The following is a 21,819-nucleotide window of genomic DNA, read 5'->3' as shown; positions in this document are numbered from 1 at the left end:
CTTTATGTTCCATTTTCCCCAGTCACTTTCCCTGTGGAAGACTCCGAGGAAGACCAGCTTCTCACTGTCTTGCCTTGCTAATCTTCTCTCAATATGCACTCCCTCTCCAACCCTCTGAAATCTCATCCTCCAAAATGGTTTTTGCCAAGGTCATTAATAAAAGAGCTCAAGATTTATATGACCTGACCATTTCTTGGTAGCATTTGGAATGGTAGATGACTTGAAGCTCTTTCCTCCCTTGGCTTCTAGTACAGTGGCTCCCTCCCTTGTTCACCCCACCACTCTGACTATTTCTTCCCAGTACCTTTTGTTGAAGCTCTGGTTTGCTGTCATCTTCTGGTCTCACGCTACAGTGCTTCCTGAGAAATCGCAATCAACCCACCACTTCGTCAACTACTTAGAGGCTGTTTACTCTCAGATTTAAATCCCTGGGGCAGACCTTTCTCCTGAACTCCTAATTGCCTGCTGAATGCCTTCTGAAGTTCCACAGGCCCTCCAAACTCAACAGATCCAAAACAGAGCCATTTTTTCCCTCAAATGTCCTCCCTACTCGTGTTTATCCCTCTGTGAACAGCACTATCATTGGGAGTTACTAAAACAGTCCATCGAATGTACCTCATTGCTCTCGAGAAAAAATTCAAACTTCTTAGCACAATGTGAAAGGAAGACCTGTGAGATCTTGAGTGACTGCCCACTGCAACAACTTCATCTCTAATAACTCCCTATCAGCCCTCACATCCGCTCCAGCTAGACAGTCCTTCTCATAACCCTCAGACAAACACTGACTCATATTTAGCGTCAGTTCAAGAATTATCTCCTCTATAGACCTTTCTGTCACCAATTGCCCCCCTTCTCTGGAAGATTCAGTCACTCCATGTGTGCCTTGTCTATGACACTTAACAAGGCATTGTCCTAAGATAAGATTCTGAATAAAGTTATTGCCATTGGGAATAGGAAGAAAGAAGAGGAAGTTCAAAGTCACAAAGAAGAAACAATAGTGTTGGGGAAATGAAAGTTGCCTCAATTAGGATGAACTAAGTAACCTTCCTCAAAAACAGGAGATATTCAGAACTTTTCCCTCACTGATACTTTATTGTACAGGATGATTTCCTGAAAGTGAAATGACTCAATGACTCTGTTTACAAAACAAGTTTTCTGTGGGTTTTTCCCCCCCTTTTGGCTACTGAATTCTAGAAACTGACATCTTTGAGTGCTGCTAATCACAACTCTGTTAGTAAGGAGTAAGTAGGGCAAGGATGTAGATAGGGGAGAATAAAGATGCATGTCCTTATCTGATATCTTTAATCTCTTAAGGCTAGACATGGGGGAAGAAACAAGCAGAATGATACAAGATGCCAAGAACTCAGGTTGTAAAAGAGGATTTCACAGAATTAACAGCCCACTGATTGATGGAGGATGGTGTGGTAAGATGAGGCAAAGGATTTGTCTCAGTTAATTTAGTCTCCTTAGAGCTAGGATGGAGTTTCCATGACCCATGTACCTGTGCTCTCTAGCCAAAAATCTAGAAATCAATAAGATCTCCAAAGATTCTGTGAGTCACACCAGTCTTTTTTTTTTTTTTTTTTTCTTTCTTCCAAATGACTTCTAAGACCTCAGATGATATGGCTACAGAAATCAGAGCTCTGGTAGCAAAAACAAATAAGCATTGATATGGCAGTAAGTCCCCCTACCATGTGTATGTGTTGATTTTACTTTATCCTTGAGGATTTAAATGTCCACATGTTTCTATACAACTTGTCTGAACTCCTGAATAAAAATTATGAAGTAGGTCTCTCTCATCTAAAGGTACTTAATAAATGATTTATGGGTTAGAACTATAAATGTAGGAAAATTCTGGGTGTTCCAGTTGGGGAGTAGCAGAAACGAATCCGACTAAGAACCACGAGGTTGTGGCTTCGATCCCTGGCCTCGCTCAGTGGGTTAAGGATCGTGTTGCCATGAGCTGTAGTGTAGGTCACAGACGTGGCTTGTATCTGGCTTGGATCTGTGGCTGTGGTGTAGGCCAGCAGCTGCAGCTCCGATTCAGCCCCTAGCCTGGGAACCTCCATATGCCACAGGTGCACACCCTCTCCCACCAAAAAAATTGTGAAATCTAAGCTGAAGAAGTAAAATCTTCATTATCATGTTCTCAGATGAACTCTTTTGTCAATTTCTTCCATTACGTAGCAAGATAAATTATCTACAATAAATCAACAAAAGCTGGTGGCTCTTTTGGTATTTTACTGAGGAAAAGGGAGAAGGCTTCATATATGATTAACTTTGGTTGAATCGAGAGTTTTCTGAATGATTAAGAAACTAGAACTTGACTAAGCCAGAAACCATGTGGCCTATAACAGAACACCTTCTAAAGAAAAACAACATAAATTTCCAAGTGAAGCAAACAAATGATTTGTGTAACTTCATAATCAGGACAAGAACACGATTTTTGGATAAAATCCCAGTACCGAGGCCACTCCAGGACAAGGGGGTAAAATGTGTTCGCAGTGACTTTGTGGAAAGAGAAAAATTCTTTTTTTGAAGATGAACCCTTTGGTTTATTTTAATAATGTCTCCATTTCACTCGGGTGAATGGAGGAGAGGAGAGTGAGTTTTGAATTGCTTGCATGGCTAATATAAATGATTTGTATTTATATTTTTTAATGAAAAGGAAAAGAACACAATTCTCACTAGTGGAAAGTGTACTAGCATTTTATGGACTCTGGTGTGGGCTAGACACTGTGTGAAAGGTCCTTTCATATACACTCTCACTTTTAGAAATAGTAACAATAATGGAGTTTCCCTCGTGGCTCAGCAGAAACGAATCTGACTAGTATGCAGGTTCGATCCCTGGCCTCCATCAGTGGGCTAAGAATCTGGCATTACTGTGAGCTGTGGTGTAGGTTGCAGACGCAGCTTGGATTCCACATTGCTGTGGCTGTGGTGTAGGCTGGCAGCTATAGCTCCAATTTGACCCCTAGACTGGGAAACTCTATATGCCATGGGTGCAGCCCTAAAAAGACAAAAATAAAATAAATAAAATAAAATAAAATAAAATAAAATAAAATAAAATAAAATAAAATAAAATAAAATAAAATAAAACAAAATAAATAGTAACGATAATGATGAATTCTACTGGCATAGCCACCATTAACTGAAAACTTCAATGTGCCGGAGAGTGCTAAGCATTTTATACAGTTCACCTCATTTTCAAGGTTTCCAAGGTTCAGCCGTCTTGAAGCATATATTAGCACTTTATTCCTTATTGTATTATCTTAAGATAAAATTAATTCAACTTATAAAAGATAACTTCTGTGCCCATTGAATTCCCTCTTCTTCTGTAGTCATAATTAGCTCCCTCATAGATAATGACTTCCACACAGTCTCAGCATCCCCCATGTGAAGACAGCCCATTTTGTATTTTTGAGGAGACAGGTAGCATGTGCATCCTCTGTTACCTTCTTTTTGGGCTCTTAGGCCCATTGGCTTGGGACTATACCACCCGTTTGTAAAACAAAAGCAAAAGAACTCAAAGATCCCAGGCTGTGAGATCACGTTGGAAGACAAATCCAGATTAGGAGAAAGTAGGTTGTTTAAAGTCTGCTAGCCCTTGAGAATTTATCACCATCTAATTATTTATTTTACTGCTCCAGGTTTGGGGCTTCCCATGAATTCCCTCTTTTGAGTCTTTTGTATCATAGTGTGACCTCAATGGTACATTTAGGTGGAGTGACCACAATAGGATTGGACACACCATTTCTCCCTAGCATTTGGATTTTCCCCCATTCCTTTATTAGATAGTATGAAAGACTCATGGTTTTGGAAGAAACCTTTTGGTAGCTTTTTTAAGAGGCCTCTCAAGGTCACATAGCCAGTTAGTAGCAGAGCTGGAGTTAGAGCCCAGGGAGCAGGTATTTTTCTTGGTGAACAAAACATATTATGGATGTACTTCAGAATCAAAAAGTCTAGCTGGGAATCTCCACTCTGCCACTTCTTAGCTTTGGGATCTCTTGTAATTTACTTAATCTCCCCAAGACATTTCCTCATGGAGCTATGAAAATTCAATGAGATAATGTGTGTAAAGTACCCAACATTACACTTCTGTGTAGTCTAAGTGATTGATAAATGTCAATTGCCATCCTTTCCAGGTCAAAGCTTCATGTTTTGGGCTTTGAGAAATTCCTCCATGGAGTTGACCAAAACCCATAGTTTTCCATTGCCTCTTCCACTTCTAGAGCAAGGAGACTAAGGAGACTAGTGGTAACCTGACTGCCCAGGGTAGTGCCCTTTGATGGATAGTAACCTGAGTGTAAGTTATCACAATGTCAGAACAGAATAGGAGACTGTGCCTTGCCGGGCTTTTGTCCTGAAGCCAGAAATCATCTCAATCTCTGTTAAGGCTGTCCTATCCTAAGAAGTTCTGGTAAATTCCAGGGAAGTATTTTGGATGGCAAGTAAAAGTTTACTGTTCCTGCTTGATAGTTCCCAAGGGTGAGAATGAACCCAGAATATAGTCTGAACTCCCTCTTTGGCCCTAAACCCACTACACTCTCAAATGCAACAAACTACTTGTAATTGAATCCTATTACTTGCAGTCATGGTTTTCCCACTACAAAATATTGTCTTAATTTTAACTAGCAAGCTTACTCCTCAAAATCTAACTGAAAACTTTCCATGCTACCCAAATGTCCTAGCTGAACAAACATATAAGCTTGCAGTAAGCTTATTCTAAACTTTTTCTTTTTCCATAGGCTATTGACCCAGGGTACTTTCACATTGTGTTACTTTCCCAGATGTGAGTCTAACTGGATTCTAAAACATATTTTCCTCATCTTACAATCTTTCACCCTGTACTGGAAGACCTACTCTTTGACTACTAACTCCCCTTAAATCTTCTCCAGGCTGTTCCGGAGTCCACCCTAAAATTCCACATTCCCAATATTTTTGCTTCAGCAACTTGGAGGAAAGGAAAAAAAAATGTTGAATTAATTAATTTTGCAGGAGTCTGCTATATGTAAACACTGAGGAAAATTCTGTCACTTTGTAGCTGACCTAATGCAAACTACTTAATATTTCTGAGCTTCATTTTTGCATCTTAAGAATGGTAATAGCACCCATTACCTAGGGTGGTTTTGAGAAATAAGAGAGAAAATGAATATAAAGGGTTTGGTGTAGTGTTTAGGACATATGTGTAATCAACTAATGTCGGCTCTTAATATTATTGTTATTATCATTGTCAGACAACAGAGAATATGATGATATATAAGACACATTCCCCACCCTTAAGGAGCTTCTGGGATACTTGAGATGACAAGACACAACCATGTGATAAGACAACAGCATTAGCAATATCCTAATAAAGTATGCGATGCTATTATTTGTCAGAAGAGTGAGGGAAGGAATACTGTGGACTAAAATAGAACCTTGAAAGACTTCAGATTGATGGAGTAACAAACTAGAATTCGACCGATGAAGTACCCTTAGGTAGATAGTGAGGCGGAAGAGCATTCCACGTAGGACCAACAATCATAAGCAACATCCTGAGACAGGAAGTTGCAAGTGTTTAGAAGGCCATGAGTAGCAGGTTAAGTACAGCATTTATCCAGTGTGGGTCGGAGTCAGATTAAGAAAAGCATTGAGCATAAATGTACATTGTAGACACTTGAGGGTTTTAGCCCCAAAATTATGGAAACTTAACATGGTAGTAGTAGATGGAGTGGGTTTGAGAGGGAGAGACTACAACAGAAAGTGTTAAAATCCCCTAAATTGAAGGTGAAGTGCAGAGATTCAGGTGACCTTGGAGATGAAAGGGAAGCCAGATCTGAAAGGGAAGAATTGTGTCCTGATTGAATAGGCAAAGGCAAAGTAGAGTTGGATGTTATGCAAGAAGAAGGAAGGCACAGAGCACTCTAAGTTTTTTTTGTTTTTTTATTTTGTCTTTTTGCCATTTCTTGGGCCACTCCTGCAGCATATGGAAGTTCCAAGGCTAGGGGTTGAGTCGGTGCTGTAGCCACCGGCCTACACCAGAGCCACAGCAACGTGGGATCCGAGTGAGCCGCGTCTGCAACCTACACTACAGCTCACGGCAACGCTGAATCCTTAACCCACTTAGCAAGGCCAGGGATAGAACCCTCAACCTCATGGTTCTTAGTCGGATTTGTTAACCACTGCGCTACGACGGGAACTCCAGCACTCTAAGTTTTTAACCCCGAGAGGCAGAGAGAATAGGGTCTAGTATCATTCATGAAAAAAGAAAGTCATGCATTCAGTCACTTGTTCAATAATATTAATTCTGCACTCTCTGTGTCAGACCCTGTGCCAGATCACTGGCATCCAGAGATGAACACAGGACTCCTTGCCTTCCAGGAAATGACAGTCTAGTCTGAAGGGAAAAGTAGCTTAGGGGAGAAAGATGGATATTTACTCAGAAGGTGATAGATTTGAGAAAACTTAAATGCCATCTAGAGTACTCCTCCCTCAGCCCCACCTGAAGCAAACTGGAAAGATAAGAAAACTGAAGTCCAAAGAAAATGAAATTCACACCTCTTGTTACTGGCAGATCAAACCCAGAATTGAGCTTAGGATTCTTTTGTTTTTTGAAGGGGAAGTGGTTGGTGAAAGGAAGTGGGAAGGAGGAGTTGTAATCCAGCATGTGACCTTCATGCTCATGTGCTTCCAAAGTAGAGCTGGACTTTGATTTGGACTTGAGCTTGACATGTGGAAGGGTCAGAGCTTGAATAAGAGAGTCTCACTGGGATATGCTGGGAGTAGGAAGAAGGGCTTGGGAATCCTCTTTTCCAGCTCCATTCTCTCAGAAACTTCTTTTTAACAAGTTACAGTCTTAAAATGGCAGGTATTTGCAGGTGTGAGGTGATATCTCATTGTGGTTTTGACTTGCATTTCCCTGGTGATTATTGATGTTAGAAACCTTTTCCTGTATCTTTTGGCTATTCATAAGTCTTTGGTAAAAAGTTTATTCATATTCCTTGCCCTTGTTTTAATCAGATTGTTTGTTTATTTTTTTTTTTTTGTATTGTGTTGTCTGACTTCTCTATATATTTTGGATATTAACCCCTTACCAGATATATGATCTGCAAATATTTTCTCCCATTCTATTTGTCGACTTTTCATTTTGTTGATGGTTTCCTTTGCTGGACAGAAGAATTTTAGTTTGATGTGATCCCACTTGTTTGCTTTTGCTTTTATTGCCTTTGCTTCTGATATCAAATCCAAAAAATCCTTTACAAGAGCTATGTCAAGGAGCTTACCCTCTGTTTTTGTCTAGTTTTGTGGTTTCAGGTTTTATGTTCAAATCTTTATGTTCAAATTGCTTGTGGTATAAGATAGTGGTCCAGTTTCATTCTATTGCATATACCTGTCCAGTTTTCCCAGCACCATTTATTAAGAGACCCCATTGTATTTTCTTGGCTCCATTGTCATAAATTAATTGAACATACATTCTTGGACTTGTTTCTGTATTCTGTTCCATTGATTTTTGTGTCTGTTTTTTATGGCAATACTAAACTGTTTTGGTCAGCATAGCTGTGTAATGTAGTTTGAAATCAGGAAGTGTGATGTTGCCCACTTCGTTATTCTCAAGATTGCTTTGGCTATTCAGGGTCTTTTGTAGTTTATACAAATTTTAGGATTATTTGTTCTATGCCTCTGAAAAAGTTATTGGAATATTGATATGGATTACATTACATATGTATATTACTTTGGATAGTATAGACATTTTAACAATATTATATCTTCTAATCCATAAGTATGGAATATCTTTTAATTTATTTGCATCTTCTTAAATTTCTTTCATCATTGTCTCATGGTTTTCAGTGTACAGATCTTTGACCTCCTTGATTAAATATATTCCTAGGTTTTTTTCTTTTTGATGCAATTGTGAATGGAATTGTTTTCTTAATTTCTCTTTCTGATGGTTCAATATTAATGAATAGAAATATAACTGATTTTTGTAAATTGATTTTATATCCTGCAATTTTACTGAACTTGTTTATTAGTTGTAAAAGTTTTTGGTGGAGTTACTAGGGTTTTCTAAATGTAATATCATGTCATCTTCAAATAGAGATAGTTTAACTTCTCTATTTCCAGTTTGGATGCTTTTTATTTCTTTCTCCTCCCTAATTGCTGTGGCTGGAACTTCCATTATTAGGCTGAAACAGAGTGGGCATCTTTGTCTCATTGTTGATCTTGGAGGAAAAGCTTTCATCTTTTCAGCATTGAGTATGATGTTTGCTGTGGGCTTATTGTATATGACTTTTAGTATGTCAGTGTGTGTTCCCTCTACACCCACTTTGTTTAGTGTTTTTATCATGAATAGATGTTGAACTTTGTCGAATGCTTTTTCTGTCTTTATGGAGATGATCATATGATTTTTATTTTTCATTTATTAATGCAGTGTATCACATTGATTTTGTGAATGATGAACCATTTTCTTACATCCTTGGAATAAATCCCATTTGATCATGTTGTATGATCCTTTTAATGTATTGTCAAATACAGTTCGCTAATATTTTGCTGAGGATTTTTACATCTATATTCATCAGGGATAGGAACCTACAACTTTCCTTGTAGTGTCCTTGTTTGATGTTGGTATCAAGGTAATACTGGCCTCATAAAATGAGTTCGGAAGTGTTCTTGCTCTACTATTTTTTTTGGAAGAATTTGAGAAGGATTGATATGAGCTATCCTTTAAGTGAAGCCGTCTGGTCTTGGACTTTTGTTTGTTGTTAGGTTTTTGATTACCGATTCAATCTCCTTACTAGTAATCTGTCTGTTCAGATACTCTATTTCTTCACTATTTAGTCTTAGTAAGCTGCACATTTCTATGAATTTATTTATCGCTTCTAGATTGTCCAATTTGTTGGTGTAATTGTTCATAGCAGTCTCTTAGACTTTGTATTTCTGTGGTATCAATTGTAATTTCTCCTCTTTCACTTATGATTTTATATTTTTGAGTCTTCTTTTTTCTTGTTAGGTCTAGCTAAAAATGTGTCTTTTTTTGATCTTAAAAAAACAACTCTTCAAAAAATGAGTTTCACTGATCTTTTCTATTCTCTTTTAACCTCCGTTTTATTCATTTCCACTCTGATCTTTGTTATTTCCTTCTTTCTACTAATTTTGGCCTTAATGTGCTTTTTTTCTAGTTCCTTGAGTTATAAAACTGGGTATTTGTCTTATTTCTTACTGTATGCATTTACCACTATGAACTTTCCTCTTAGAACCACTTTGCTATATCTCATAATTTTGTTCTGTTTTGTTTCAACTTTTATTTTTCTCAAGATATTTTTTGATTCTCTTTTGATTTTTCTCTATCCCATTGTTTTTTTTTTTTTTTCAGTAGCATGTTGTTTAATCTCCATATATATATGGATTGTCCAGTTTTTTCTCTTAATTGATTTCTAATTTTATGCCATTCAGGTAGGAATATATGCATGATATGATTTTTAATCTTCTTAAATTTATTAAGATTTGTTCTGTGGCCTAACATATGATCTATCCTGGAGAATATTCCATGCACATTTGAGGAAAATGTGTGTTCTTATTTTTGTATGGAATATTCTATGAATGTTTATTAAGTCCAGCTGCTCTAATGTGTCACTTAAGTTCAATGTTTTCTTACAGATTTTCTGTCTGGATGATCTGTCTGTTGATGAAAATGAGATATTCAAATCCCTCACAATTGCCATATTGCTGTTAATTCTCCCTTTATGTCCATTAATATTTTCTTTATATATTTAGGTTTTCCTATGTTTGGTACATAAACATTTTCAAATGTTATATCTTCATGTTGGGTGGCCTAGAATTCTTTATGTCATATGGTTCCACCATCTAGTCCTCACTCTTGGGACCACATGCTTGACTGCTTGACATTCACCTTGTGACATCATTCTCAGATTATCAAACAAGGAAATTAACTTGATGGCAATTTGTAAACCTTTAGGGAAAGTAAATTCTTGGTAACTCACTTCTCATGTACTGTTGATTTTTTGCCTCCAAAAGATTCTAAGTTACTTTCAATGACCATGTATTCAATATCTGTGAGAATGAAAACTTCGTCCACCATCCAGATGAAAATCTGCCTCTCCTCTCTTCCATGCTGGCTATACATAAATATTCTCCAAGCCATGTCACTCTGAATTCTGCAATATTGCTCAAATTGGTAAATAGGAAGAACGAGGAGTTAATAGCTATTAATGCTCAGGCTCTGCAAGTTCTTCTTGAGTCAGATATGTTTTGCATCCCCTCTGCCCTTTATAGAGTAGGTGCTGAATAAACAGTCATGTCAGAAGTTGGACAGAGAAAATTTTAAGTTCCAAGTCAGAAGCACAGCAAGGTGAGTGTCTTCCTTGTCCTCAGATTTAGTTTGTGCCCTCATGTGAACACAACTTCATATTCTTTTTTTTTTTTTTTTTTGTCTTTTTGCCTTTTCTAGGGCTGCACCCACAGCATATGAAGGTTCCCAGGCTAGGGGTCTAATCAGAGCTGTAGCCGCCAGCCTACGCCAGAGCCACAGCAATGCCAGATCCGAGCTGCGTCTGCAACCTACACCACAATTCATGGCAACGCCGGATTTTAACCCACTGAGCAAGGCCAGGGATCAAACCCGCAACCTCATGGTTCCTAGTCGGATTCGTTAACCACTGAGCCACGACGGGAACTCCCATAACTTCGCATTCTTTTTCTCTATTTATATTTACATCAGCTTTAACCACTTCTGGAAACCCTTTTCCTCTGTACTCTAGAGCTGTCTGAAACAACCCCTTTATCTACATTTACCCACCCTTGTTGTTAACTTGGGAATAGGCACTCCAGATCTCAGCTGATTTCTGCATCTGCCTAGGTATTTCTGACTTCCTGATGCCCTAGAATGTAATCAGTGGGTCCTCCAATGCAATACTGGGTAATCTCTCCTAACTCCAAATGTTCATATAGCAACCTGGGCAATTACACGGTTCAGAAACTCTCATCTTCTTCCCCATTCCCAACCCTAACCTCTCTTGGCTCTGACTCAGAGATTAAAATGTTCTTTGTCTCTTGCACTAAGTTTTTGAATTTGCTAAAAAGGAAAACTATGTCAGTTTTTTTTTTTTTTTTCCAATATAGCTTTACTTAAAATCACTGTAAATCCTTAAAAGACTGACATCTGGTAACAAAAGACAGTGATTACATTGAAATACTCTATAACATCTCTACAATGTCTTGTGAGAAATTTCATCCAAATATTTCTGATTTTGAAATTGCTTACTTGTAATTGCTATATAAATCCAGGAAGCATTTCAACTGCCATTTTTAAAGTTTTTTTTCCCTTGAAATCACTTAAAAGAAGCTTATACCACATATATTCATCTTCTGTAAATCTAAGAATTAGGTGATTGCTAATTCAAACATATTCCCCATGTAGAATTGCCACAAATAAAACTGCTTATTTTAGTTTGCAAAATCATTACTTTCCACCCATTCTGATACAGGCAATCCTTTTCTCTCCATCTAACTTTCAAAGGGGAAAAAGTCACAATACTAAAAATCCAGAAAATGGACACTTTCAGACTGAAGAAAAACACACTACCTCCTCAAGTTATCAAAGAGCAGAAGATGGAAGTAGAAAATATCTTGTGATTTAGGTTAGTTCCACATTTAGGTTAGGAGGTTTCAGAGTTTCCCAGAAATTAGAGAAGTAAATTGCAGAATGCCTAATGGTGCAGCTTTAAGAAATATAAGACCTTACCCCCCCCCAAAAAAAAAGAATTCATCTTGCCAATGTAATTTATGATACTTTTATACACAAGTATTGTTATCTCACCTACCTGAGGGAAAATAAGGGCTGAAGTATATGTTTTTAGCAGTGAATTGATAGACTCTGATAGCCTTCAAAATTATCACCCCATAAGGATTTTAAGAAAACCTAAAATTCAAGTGCTGGGGATAGAGATAATGATTCTAAAATGCTGGAATAGTAAAAATTACAGGAGTAGAAGAAACTTTAGAAACTATTTTGTAAATGGGGAAAATGAGACCTTGAGTGTGTTTGACTGACAGTGAAATGACTAGTCAGTCACTGTGAAGATAAGTGCACAGACAAAAGGCAACATGCTCTGAATAATAGGAAAAATTATGTGTGAAGGTTAAAACTAAATGGGATTGGGTATAATTGGGATGGGATACAGTGGCTTCATCTGCAAAAACCCCAGACTTCAGTCCAGGCTCAACTACAGCACAGGAGCAGCTTCCTCCCCCATGAGTACAAAGAAGTTGGCAACAATGAAAGTGGTAATATAAAGAAACTGAAAAATTCAAAGCTAGTGATAACTATGGGAAAATGAAGAGGTGTGAGGTGTGAAAGCCAAAAAGCTCACAATAATTATGAGAATAGAAAATTGACTAATTTTAAACAAATTATTAGTGAAAATTGTATCATCATATTATAAACTTTCTTTCAAGCATGTAATTAAAAAAATGTGCCCTAACGTCTTTTTTTAAGTGTCACTTTTGAATTCAAGTTTGTCTTTTTTAAAGATTCGTATGTTAATTTATCTACAGCAACGCTAAGTACCACTTCCTTAGGAAAGCAAATTATACCATGAAAAAAGTCCTTAGCAAGAGCTTTTGTTTTGTTCTTTGTGGAAATGGCAACATTTCTAGATTGTAGGTCTCATTTTATCTCTGAACACTGTGTCCTACCTTTGTTATGCCTCTAAGTAAATGTGGCTTGCCTTGGTGCAAGGTGCTTCTCAAGTGAGTTGGGTGGGGTGCTTGAAATTATAATATTCAGTGCCTCCTGGCACTAGAGATTGCTGTTGATAAAAAAAAAGATAATTAAAGGAGGGGAAAACCCAGATGACTTCAAATAAGCCTAAACTTCAAAAGTTTCAAAACTCAGAGTCTGGTAATATGAGATAAGGATCTTTTGTGGGTTGAACTTGACTTAATTAATGCCCCATCCCTGCCTTTACCTATAATGCTTTCAAAAAAGAAAAAGGAAATTGTCTTTTGGAAATTGGATAAAGGAAACAATTAGGTCCATTTTGGCCTAAAGAAAAGAAGGTAGAGAAGATGTTTAAGAATATAACATGATATCATGTGAAAGTTGGTGGACTTGTCCTATCAGGCATTCAGTAGTAGTTACGGAATAGCTATTTTCATTAATGGCAGTAAGAAATTAGTTTAAATTTCAACAAGTAAGAAATATATTTGAGTGAAAAATAATGAAAAATAGCTATATGGGAAACATCTACCACTGAATATTTTAAGAATTGAATGGAAGGCAGGAGAATAGATAATACTTCTTCTCAAGATCATATCACCTTTGAAGTAGGTCAAAGTCCATCTCACATGTCAGGTGCTCTTATAATATTTCTAAGATTATTTCAAGGGAAATTAATATATTTGTTCTTATATGCTCTCAAATTTCTACAAATACATTTTTCATAAAGAAAGAAGAAAATCTTTCTGTGACTACAAGCTTCTCTTGCTGAACCTGTGAGCAGCAGAGGATGGAGGAGGTGGGATGAGAAGCCAGGGAGAAAAGGAGAGATGAAAGTGTCCAGAATCAAAGAGGATCATCATAAACACAAGGAAACATGTGACCATGGAGTTACAGTAGAAATCATGGACTCCACTTCCACCAGAGCCCAAGATGCTCCATCAGGGGGATAGGATTTCTGGGGACACAAATTATAAGATGGAGATGGTAGCTAGCTACCAGTTCTGACTGTTCTATATCATGTTATCTGAACCCAAGTTTTAGAGCTCCTAACATGCCTAAAGAGATCACCCTTCCTTGCAAAATCACAAGTCCAAACAGAAAACACAGTTTTTAGAGTTGATTCCTTATTAAATTGGCCAAAATATATTTTCCAGATCTTTGCTTTTCCCCTGAAGTTTCCAAAATGTGGGAAGAATAATGACATCTGGTGGAAACTCTCATCTCTTAATTCTCTAGAAGATCACCAGAAAAACCTGTCAGTCAAGCAAATCCAAGTCTATTAAACTTATTGAAGTAAGGGAGGACACCATCTTGGCAGCCTCAAAATAGAAAATTCAGACAGGTTAAGCATAGTGTTTTAGGCCCTAGACTGTGTGACTTTAAGACAGGTCTTCCAAAGCAGGAAACTGACTGGGAATCAGCAGAGTTTATGACAAAATAAGTTGATTTGGTGGATACAGCAGGTAGGTTGTTAAAGCAAGTTTTGATGAGCATGCTGTCAGGTATAAGCTATGGAATTGACATTATAGGTTGGGTTCTCTGTGAGGCAGATTCTGGGGCAATTTAGTATTCAGGATTATCATTAGGGTATGCCCTTAAGATCAACACTTGTGCAATAGCAGGGCAATAAGCCAGACTGGAGGAGGAGAAGTCAAACTGTGATGCAGGCTCCATAATTTCAGCTAGTCTCCCATAGGAAGCTCTATGTTTTTAAAACGACTCATCTGAAGCATCCCCCATTGGGCCATGTCACTGAACATAGGCCACCCCTGGACAGAAGTAGTGGTCAAGGCTACTTTCTGCAGCTGAGGCAATCTTGGACAAAGACATTCAGCCAACAGCATTCCTCAGCAACCAGGGCAGAAGTCTGTCTTTAAAGAGGTATCTGGAAAATGTGGGACATGGTCTCATCATACATGAGCACACATTCCCTGAATAAGCAGCTATTATTAGTGCTTAGTCCCAGCACTGTTTAGCAAAGGAATATGAGAATTCATCTTGTCCCATTATTGTTTAACACGGGAACAAGGAATTAGGATAGTTTTCATTTTCAAAACTAGTTCAGCTTCTCTCCTACCCACATGAAATTTGTCTGATTTCAGAGAAGGAGTTGTCTTTCCTCTGTATCAGTTGGGTTCTATTTCCTAACCCTCCTCTCACAGTTTTCTCCACTCCTGTATTACATGTGTTGTTCCTCTTTCCTACAAGTATCCCACTGCCCCTCACTGCTGTCTTAAAGTTTTTCTTAGAAATAAATAAATAAGGAATTCCCTTGTGGTGCAGCAGGTTAAGGATCCAGCATTGTCACTGCAGTGGCTTGGGTTGCTTCAATGGTGCAGGTTCGACCCCTGGCCTGGGAATTTCCACATGCTGCAGGCATGGCCAAAACAACTAAATAAGTAAGTAAGTAAGTAAACAAGTAAATACATAAAATTGTATTAATTTGGGTTTGTAGATTTCTATCCATCTTCCTTTTACAATTGTCTTCACTCAAAAAAAGATTGCTCTTACTGGCTTCATTTCTTTTAACAACCCTTCCAACTCTAATTTGCTATTCTGTTATCCTATGGGAAGTCATTGGTCATCTCCCTTGATATTTACAGGATTTTCTCATATTGACCACCTTCTTCTTAAATCTTACTCTTTTCTTGGCCTCTGGTATTCTGAAAGTTTTCCTTCCACCTCTGACACAAGAATTTCTTTGTCTTGTCTTTTCTTCCTCTTCATTATTTCTCTCAAAAATGAAGGATTTCCCATTTTTATCTTCTCCACTCTAGTTATACTTTCCTAATTATTGACCTCTACTCATATAAATATACTTTCATGTGAATGCTATATTCCTGAATTTTTTCAGTATCCAATTTTTGGCTAGAAACCTAGAAATGATTAATTTGTCAGTATTTCAAACTCATCATTTCTAAAGGTAGACTAAACATAAACATTTTCAAGACTACACTTCTTATATTTCCTATCTGTATCCCTATATATAGCCCTATTCTATATAGAATATAGTTCTGTACTGATCAGGGTTCTGTGAGGGAAACAGAAACCTCACCAGTTATTCCAATAGAGAGAATCTAATACAGGAAATAATTTAAATAGATATTGGAGAATTGAAAGGACAAAGCAAAAAGGAATTCTGAGGTAACACAAGGAAAGTAACTTCAGGAGGCAGATACCACTCATAGGGCTATTGGAACAGAGGTAAGAGGTTAGAGTTACCAGAACTCTTGGATCTGGGAAGAATGCTCTGCTAGGCTGGAACTGAGGCCTCAGAAGCTCAAAGGAAGATCCTCTTGATGCCAAGACTCAAACCCATGTGGAAGGGGTGCAAGTGGCACTGCTGATATCACTGAGGTAGCTCTATTAGACGCTGGTCCTAGGAGTGTGGGAAGAAACTGGAAATCAGAACCCACTGCAGCTTCCAGGGTAGAGAACCATTATAATGACAGAGATGGGAAGAGCAAGCCAAACAGAAAGTAGTGCGTCCCTTCCCTACTTGCCCCAGACCATATAGGGAGCAGCAGGCAAAACAGAGAAGTGTTTGCAGAGTCTCAGCCCCAGCATCCAAGACCAAGATATAGGAGAGCAAGTTTGTAGCTCAGAGGTGATAGCTTAATACCAGCCCTGATGCCATAAATTTCTAAACCAGGGATCAGCAAACCACAGCCTGCAGGCCGGATGTTTTAATAAATAAAGTTTTACTGGAAGACAGCCCTGTTTGTTCATGTATGTATTGTCTATGGAGGTTTTCATGCACCACTGGCTGAGTTGAATAGTTGCCATGAACACTGTATGGACCACAAAGCCTAAAATATGAATCTGGCCATTTAGAGAAAAAAATTTGCCAACCTCTGTGCTAAATTTCCTAAGTTGAACAACTATATTATCTTGACAACTGATCTTCCTTCACCCTTAATAGAGAATCATATGTCAAGCTACACTTCTGTATTATTCTTCTGTCTTGCCTCTTTTTCCTCAGTCATCATCTTTCCTTTTGGTCATCTTCTTTCACGTCTTCAGTCTATTTACATACAGATTATTCTTTGGAAAGTTCATCTCTGGAAGTGTTTCTGCCCTACTAAAACACTTTAATGCATCCCCTTTTGCAAAAAAAAAAAAAAAAAATTAATCTAAAGCTGTAACCGGAGTTCCCATCGTGGCGCAGTGGTTGACGAATCCGACTGGGAGCCATGGGGTTGCGGGTTCGATCCCTGCTCTTGCTCAGTGGGTTGACAATCCGGCGTTGCCGTGAGCTGTGGTGTAGGTTGCAGACGCGGCTCGGCTCCCGTGTTGCTGTGGCTCTGGCGTAGGCCGGTGGCTACAGCTCCGATTCGACCCCTAGACTGGGAACCTCCATATGCCGCAGGAGCGGCCCAAGAAATAGCAAAAAGACAAAAAATAAATAAATAAATAAATAAATAAAGCTGTACCCATATTTGGCCCCAAACTCCATTTCCTGGCTTGTTTCCCACACACACACTCAGATCACTGGTTGGTATCTAATAAACTCTACTCAACTATCTTTATGATTTTGCACTGACACCTTTGGTTTAAGAGAATCCAAAAATATATTAAAACCATATAAAAATATATATAGCACCTCTACTCTGCACCTGAGTTAAAAACCAGTTGAGAAAGAGACTTTCAATTGAAGTCAGGAAAAATGAGATCAAAATGTTAGATGTGAAAGCTAGGGTGGAGTATGTGGTTTATTTATGCAATAAAAAGTGTGCCCTGATACTCTCTACCTTCCATTCATACCCTACTCAAAAGGGAAATAAAACAATGTCTAGGATCTGTGCCTCACACTGATTCAGGATGGAGAGAAAATAATAAAAATTAGCACCCCTATGCTTGGAGTCTTGTGATAAATCAGTTCCATTAAATGGATCAATGTGGACCAATAGACGTCTCCAGGAAGAGTGGAGTAAGAAAAAAAGTGGATAAAAGCCAAGGATGTTAGTTTAGGACTCTCACAAAAATTTTTAAAAGACAAATTAAGAAAGGGAGGGGTTTAGTTCCCCCAATTATTTCCCATGATTTTTTTTTTCTCTTATCCTTTGGGATTCACCATGAATTATATCAACCAAAGGACTGGGTTTCCTCCAAAAGGCAGAAGCCAGCTGTTCATCGAGACAGTCTCATTTCCATTTTCATGGGTTGCTTCCTTAAGACCTCTACTGCTCCTTTGGTATCTTCCTGTGGAAGCATTAAAAATGCTCCCAGAGAGTGTATTGATTAGATTAACTCCAAATCTATGGTATTTCCAAGGCTAATAAAACTTTGCTCCCTCTTCTATTTCCCATGCCAAATGATGCCAAATTACAGTGCCCACTATAGCTCACCAGAGGTTAGGCAATGTGATTAAATGTCTGTGCAAATGTATTCTACTCATAAATCTCTAACAACATAAAGATACCCAAACTCTACATAGAAACTCTCTCTCATTGTGAAATTCCCGGAAGAAACTGAAGTCAAAAGGTTAAATTCTCTTGGCAAGTTAAGGTCCAAACAACTTAACATGCAAAAGAATTAACATCTTTAATTCTTCTTCTCCAAGTTCTAATTCTACTGAGACTCAGCTAAAGGACTTAAGCGCAGATATCTGGTGGGGTCTGGGTCCTCTCAACCACTGCTGCCTGGGATTTTTATCACCAAAGTGAGCATAATTTTATTCTTCCTCCACATTTAAAGAATCTAAAGACACTAAGATTAGTGCAATAGTAGCACTGCACTCATGCAATTTAAAACAAGGCAAAACTCACCCCCTAGAAATCTCATCTAAGGCAAAACTATTCCCTGAACATAATACTAAGTCTAGACCCACATTCATATGGCCAAAGACCATGGCAATGAATCTGTGGTATGGAAAGGCAGTCAGAGGGAAAAAGCTCTCAATCTTAATTTTGCCAGGATGCCAGTCAGCTAAAGTTCATTACAATGGATTTAAGCTCAACTGCAATAAATTTCCCATAGGAGGTTAATATCACATCTGAAGAAAAATCCCACAGCAACTCCCTCTTTTCTTAGAGAGAGGGGTTGAAGACACTGTTTCCTTCTTGGAAAGTGTAGAAGTGTCTAATGGTTAGAGGACCAGTCACAGGTCTTATTTCCGTTTCTCTTTGAGCCTCATATTTCTGGTGCCACGTTTCCATACCTGATGGGTTACCTCTTTAGACCATAATTTCCACACCCATTTGTGAGCAAGCATTTTCATTCTTATGACACCATGGTGGCTGTTACCCCTACTTCTTAAAAGAAAAATGCTTGGTCCTGTGAGAAAAGGTAGTTTCCCTACTTTCTACTTTTTTTTTTTTTTTTTTTTTTTTTGCCAGAGTCTTAATCTCAGTAGATCTCTGAAATAAAACTCCTGTAGATGTTTCAGAATGTTTTCCTCCAAAAGGTCTGGTGAAGGCTGATTTCTCCACCCCATATCCCCAAATTATGCTCTCTTCCTTCAGCTTTTAGATAATCCAGACTTTGAGAAGAATTTCATTATGTGCCCTCTTTTTCTTCAATAGTAAGATATGTCTCCAGCAGTTCATTTTTCTCTCCTGTTCTGTAAATTCTTTCCTGAAAGTTCAGTTGAGAGCCTAATGATTAAACCTAATACTTATATAGATCCTTTATTTTTCACAAATAGGGCTGCCATGATTTTTGGATCCGAGTATCACCAGTTAATGGACATTTGTGTTGTTTTCAGTGTTTAGTTATGAATATGAATAATGTTGCTAATATGATATACATACAAGTTTTTGTGAGGACCTATATCTTCATTTCTTTTGAGGAGATTCCTACTAGTGAAATTGCTAACTCATGTGGTACCTTTATTTTTAAAAAGCCCAAACTGTTTTTTAAAGTGGCTTTATCTTTTTGCACTCCCACTAACAATGAATGAGAATTCCAATTGCTCCCTATCTGGCCACTCTTTAATCTTAACCATTTCAGTGGGCAGGTGGTGCTATCTTGTGGTAGTTTTGATTTGCATTGCTCTGATAAATAGTGATGCTGAACCTTGTTTTCATTGCATTATAAATATATAATTATATTTCATATCTTCAAAACAGCAGCAGGTCCAGAGCCTGAAGATGGTCCATCTTACAATTAGCAGTTAGATAAATGGATTATACCTATATTTTACTCCACCCTTATAGGTCCTGATAAGGAGATAGTAGGGCTCTGAAACTTTAGAGACTGGCAGTAACCACTTCGCTTACTCAGAATGCTTACCTGAAGAAACCATAGAGACAAAGATTAGTGCCGGTAAGTTATTTCTTGCTGAAATGATGAGGTAATTACATAACTCCCAGGTTTTTGGCAAAGATAATGATGAACAGAGCCTCAAATAAACGGAAAGAATTTAGCAGGTAGTAAAGGGACAGGGTTGAGTCCCAGAAGTCAGGGATCTAGCCCTCATTTTCGCTGACCTCTTCATTCAAAAATAATTTTTATCCAGACTTCTTATGTGTGGTTAGAAGGAAGGGGGTTCTTAGAGAAGGAAGAGGCTTACCCCCAGTGTCTCTTAGGCCAGGAGCAGAGTGGGGCATTGGAAGAACACTGGTCCTAGAGGGCAGGCAGGGGGCTTGGAGGTGAGGACAAGTCTTGGCGAAGAAAAAGAAGAATGAAAAGGAAGCTGGAATTGACAAAACTGCCCCCATAGAGGCTTTCCATGCACTGCCCACCCATCCTCTTTATTTGCTCTCTTTAGTCTCCCTGGGTGGGGGAGGTGGGGTAGAGAAGATGGGAGAATAAGAGGAGTGAATGAATGTTTGGAGAGAGGCTATAGTGTATGTGAAGTTGTGTTGGGAAGATAAAGCAAGTGGGAAAATGGATAAGCAATGACGAAAAGTATAGTTTCTAGTCTTCTCGGATACTCACTAGAAATGTAACAGTAGGAAATCATTTTATTTCTTTTTTTTTTCTGTCTTTTGTCATTTTAGGTCTGCATCCACCACATATGGAGATTCCCAGGCTAGGGGTTGAATTAGAGCTGTAGCTATGAACTACACCACAGCACACGACAAGGCCAGATCCACTGAGCAAGGCCAGGGATCGAACCTGTGTCCTCATGGATACTAGTCAGTTTCATTAACCACTGAACCATGACAGGAAGGCCCCATTTTACTTCTTTTGACTACTACAAAGTTCTACCATGGATCTTTAGAGACTTTGTGGTTGCAGAACCTGTGGAGAGCCAGGTTGTTCTGCCGAGTCTTATAAATACCTTTTCTTGTGATCAGATTTGCTATCGCAGACCTTGCCTTCACACACATAAAATTGATTATTCTAGATATTTGAAAATCTGAACGGTTGGATTTATGTAACAGTTTGCTTGAAATCCAGAATTTAACATAAAGTAATTGTTCCTTTACATGAGGGAGTGGGATTAGGCAGGGAAGAAAAGGTTGGAGAGGCATTTTGGTTATTTTAAATCACACTTTTACTCCTCACATACCAATAGGATTTACTCTCAATGTCTTGTTTGGGAAATATTGGGCTGAATTCAAGCTTCAATTGGCAGGCAATCAATGGTTTCCATATTTCTCATGTTCATTTACTTGGATTTTTTTATATTAAAAGAGGAGTGCTTCCCAGAAATCACCATTTTTTCTGGACTGTTGCTAGGAAATAAATTCAGACCCCTCATCATGTAATACATACCATGGGATGGAGGAAAATAAAAGATCCCCACCCAGATTTCCATTACAGGGGAAACTCTGACCCAAAATAATTTAATTAAGTCTAGCGCACTTCCCACATTAATAAAATGAACAGACATTAAAAATTAATATCGGCTTGCTTTAGGATTCTGGCAGTCCCTGCCAGAGGAAACAAGATAAAAACTTTGAGTGTGATGGGGACCCTGTGACCCAAAGGACAGGACAGACAGACTCCTGGCTAAGTAAGGCAATCGAGTCTTTCCTTTTTTTTTTTTTTTTTTTTTTTTTTCTTCTCTTTTTAGGGCTCCATTCATGGCATATGGAAGTTCCCAGGCTGGGGGTTGAATCGGAGCTACAGCTGCCAGCCTACACCACAGCCACAGCCACAGCCACATGGGATCCAAGTGAAGCCAGATCCTTAACCCACTGAGTGAAGCC

Source organism: Sus scrofa, chromosome 15 (assembly GCF_054392235.1).
Source record: "Sus scrofa isolate SSC_HxYL_T2T_F1_AM1 chromosome 15, Sscrofa_HxYL_maternal_Yorkshire_Landrace_v2.0, whole genome shotgun sequence".
Classification (NCBI taxonomy): Eukaryota; Metazoa; Chordata; class Mammalia; order Artiodactyla; family Suidae; genus Sus; species Sus scrofa.
This window is presented reverse-complemented; position numbering follows the sequence as displayed.